This window comes from Nothoprocta perdicaria, unplaced genomic scaffold, assembly GCF_003342845.1.
Source record: "Nothoprocta perdicaria isolate Ctin4 unplaced genomic scaffold, notPer1 scaffold_51, whole genome shotgun sequence".
Lineage (NCBI taxonomy): Eukaryota > Metazoa > Chordata > Aves > Tinamiformes > Tinamidae > Nothoprocta > Nothoprocta perdicaria.
The window spans coordinates 249,505-253,802 of NW_020455766.1; positions in this window are offsets into that span (position 1 = coordinate 249,505).

The window sequence follows — 4,298 nt, forward strand, 5'->3', positions numbered from 1 at the left end:
GGGCCAGGTCTTAAACTGCTGCAGCAGCAGTTCACGGGTCTTCCCCAGTGATACCAGGAAGCCACTGGCCAAGGGAGAACGGAGCTCAGGTTCCTAATGACGAAGGTCTGAAGTGCAAATATTACCAGTCTACATAAAAACAGGCAAAAAAAAAGAAAAAAAAATCTTACCCCAAACCAAAGATGTGTTCAAATTAAACTACCATGAAGAAGGCTGGTGCTCCACTGGAAGTAACTTCATCTCTCTAATTATTAAGCTGACAACTGCTGCTTCAGATAGCTCCTTCTCATAGGATTTTGACTGAGGTGTTTTACAAATTAGGGGTCAGACTGGTACTTTATCATTTTCTCATTTTCTTTTAATCTCCTTTCTTCTGTTTAATTAATTCTATGCTGATTCTTTCCAAAAAAAGGAACGCATTTTCCAAGCCTCCTGTTACAGTTACCATTTCCCTAGCAAGGTTTTCCCAGTGCAGCATCCCCAGCGCACAAGGAGCCCTGGGGCACAACCTGGACACCAAAATGACACCCTGAGGATAAATCCCCAGCGAAGGAAGAGCTCCTGCTGCCCTCTAGTGAGCTAGGTCAAGCTAATACATTTAAACTAGCCCATGGAAACTCAGATTGTCAAATTGCTTGAGGACTGTATAGAGATACATGCCAACGAGATTGAACTTAAAGCATCACCGAGGTTTTGTTTTCTTTTTTTTTTTTTTTTTTTTTTGGTCTTTTTAATGTACAAATAGGGTACTGAGTTAGAGAAAATACCTGAATCAGCCCCTGAGCTAACAACGTGGTTCAATGGTTCGTTATTCATATAGAAGTGAATGGACAGACAAACAAAAACCAGCCTTTTCACGGAGTTTTCCAAATAAGAAAGAGCTGTGGGAATGCCGTTTGTTTCTGAGTCAGCCCCGTGCATTATGAAGGAAGTGCAGGTACCTTCTTCCCAGCAAGCAGCAAGAAGAAACAGTTTTCTCCAGCTCCTGAGGCCGTTCAGCTCCCACACTGCTGATTCACTCAGCTTCCTCCTGGCTGCTATCCCGGCCTTTGCTCAGGTGTCCCTTTAGTCCGTCACCCAGAGCTGATCCCACAGATTATTTTTGGCTTCACAATCTGTCTCTTGCAGATATCCCAGCCCCAAGCGCCAGGGCCAGCAGGGACCTTCTGCTCATGCAGGCAGGTGACTTGGCTCTGATGAGGGCAACCTTTTGGGCGAGAGATGCATCAAAAAAACCCAAAGGCTGAGGAAGGAGCTACTGAGCGACCAATAGCAAACTGAAGTAATTTGCCATATTAAAGAAAGAGGATTTTATGCTGTGCGTGCCAGTTATGCAGGGAGAGAGACAGGCACCATGGCAACAAGCCTGTCAGGCAGCAGCAGGGCACTACTTTAAGATTAAATATCACCAGGGACATCATTAGTGGAGGAGAAACGTCACAACCTTTGGAATTCAGGTTTGTTTCCTTCCCAGAATCTCACTGGCTTTCCAAACTTTATTTGAATCTCCAGTTGGTTGGTAAGTTTAGCCTGGGATAACAACAGCAGACTGGGAATCTGGATGCATCCCAAAGAGGACAGAAAGGAAAAATGTGCTCACATATCTCGGCAGTTCTAGGCGGGTCAGGTTGTCGAATACATATGGAAAAGACCCAAGATCCAGAGTCGAATCAGGTTCAGCAGGACCAGGTGGATGAAAAGGATGAAATGAAGTTTGTAAATGACTGTTCCTTCTATGCTTACCARGAATGTGCTCATTACCCTGCGGGGATGAGGAAGACAAGGCCCCCATGTAAATCCCCCGTTCTGGGAGGATGAGCAGCTGACACATAATTGCACGTACCAGGTTTGACTCTTTTTATACTCTGAGCTCTTAGGCAGAATCCCAAATCACAGCGATTGTCTTGTACCCCATGCAGACGTTCCCCCTGGTGCGAAGCTGTGGCAGATGCTGATGTGGTAGGATTTATACCCCCGGGAGGTTCCTGTACAAGGAGCTGCAAGGCAATTAGGCCACCAGAAGGCTGGAAGTTTGAATCTGGACTAATACAAATCACATTTTATAGAAGCAACATGCAGATTTGAGATCTTCAGCGAACCTGACTGCAGTGCAAACACAAGYATTTCTCCGGTGAGGGAAAGAAGAGAAGGAGAAGGCTTCAAGAACCTGCACAGAGCTTCCAAGGAGGCCTCTTTGGCCCCACCTTACTTGCAAAGTGGTGGAAGTGCCACGTGGCCAGGTTTTTTCAGTAATGATGAACACATCAGAAATTCATGAGCCCTTGTGCCTTGCCTGCATTGTGGTTCCCCATGACTCAGCTTCTCCAAGAGGAGCAAGCAGCACTTGGCAGCTCTAAAAACAAAGCATGATGAAGCAGTATGAGGGCACAGGGAGCCCKGACACCAAGTGCTCGCCTGGCTCACCATGCCACGCTGCTGTTGTAGGAGCTGCTGCAAACATCTAAGTCAACAGCCCGCTGGGCTAACCAGAAAACTGATGGGCATGGACATTTGTTTCAGCCTGTAGCATAAGGAAGGAGAATAAGGAGACCCTAATTGTCTTTTTGCAGATGCATTGCGCGAAAAGAAGGCATGCATTCAGTCCCATGAAAAGGCTCATTCTTCAGCAGTTCCTGGAGACCTGAGAGCCAAGTGCTGTGCTCGAGGAACAAGCATGAGAGGAAGCAGCTTCTCTGGAGCTGCCTGCTTCCCAAAGATAAAGCAAGAARGAATGCAGCTCTGCCCAGCCTGAACAGTAGGTTGAGAGTCATCGAGATAGCTATGAAGCACGTTGTAATGGGAGTATCTCACTTAATGCAAGGGGACCAGGAGCTGGGACATGCAATGGATTCCTGTGTATATTTGTTTCTTCCCAATCCTGTTAAGAGAGGCCTCTCTGTGACCATAATTGGAATCAACTGATGAGCACGTGAGCAGAAAGCAAATCCAAAGCTGCAGGCACTCAGCTCCCCTCGCCGCATGGTTAGCAAGGAGATGTGGTGCATACTCAAGATCCAGGTCAGAGAAGGACACGTTCCTCTTACTGAACAGGCAGAGCTAGAAAAGCACAACATTTCCTGAGACCCAAACTTTTCCCAAGTAATGCTCTCTTCCACACCTGTGGAGGTGTGAAGATCTCTGTTGTTGGTTGGCAGGCTAATATCTACTGTGAGATACAGRTGGTAACATAAGACACCACATACCTGATGCCCGCACAGAGATGGCAAGGGAGAGCTTGCAGTTCCTCTCACCAGTTGCTTTTACCCTGCAACCTGAACCAAAGGATATTTATTTCTCTTTTACTGGAAGAGGATTTCTAAATGATGTAGTGATTACCATCCATTAGAAAGGCAGTGTAAAGCACTGAAACAGGACACAGATCCCTTTTACTCAGACAGCTCTATCCAGCATCAATAAGAAATGCTAGGAGATGCCAAACAAACTTGGAGACTGTCATGGGCATTCTGTACTCAGAGACGAGGCAGCATTTTCCTGCCTGCTTAGGAAAAAAGACAGGGAGGAAGAAAGGCTTCTCTTGAACATAGCTCTGAGCAGACAGGGAGGTAGAGCCGTGGCCCCACTCTTCAAGGGTACAGCGCTTTGTCTGCGCTCCTTTGGCTCCCACGTAGAAATGTCAGAGATGTCACCTCCCCACGTCATGACAGTGCTGCAAGATACAGAAAGGTTTCCTAAACACTAAAGAGGCTGCTAGATTATGTAGCCTGAGATGAATATAGTTATTCTTTATAATACTATATAATTAAAAGCAAAGAGAGGTTTTTAAAGGACAAAGGCTTTACAAGATATTAGAGAAGGACAGTACTGTTAGCCGGTGATTATTGGCTTTGGTTTTTCTTAAATCACAGTCCACCTTAGCACATCCATCACACACAAATTCCGAGACTTCTGCAAGTGCACTTTATATTCCTGCCCTTTGYGGTCTTCGGGAACTTCAATCCCTTATCTCCTCAAAGTCCAGATCTGATCCCGTCTTTGGGCATTCAAAAATGCACATGACAGGTATTCAAGGGAGAACATCTCAGCTGAAAGAGGAGCAGGACTATGGCCACGGCCTCCCATCCCCGTTCCCCTGCCTGGAAGAGAGAGCCAAGCCTGACGGGCAGGTGCCTGCCTGGTTGCCTGCCTCCCTGTCCAGCCTTGGGGCCATGTCCGTGCCTGATTCCTGCATCGCTCAGGGCTCCTTCACCCCAGCTTCTGCCTACACCTGGCAGAGCCCAAGCTGGTGAGGAAGGGAGGTAGCCAGAATAGCAAAATAGAAGCTAGATTTGGGTTTGCTG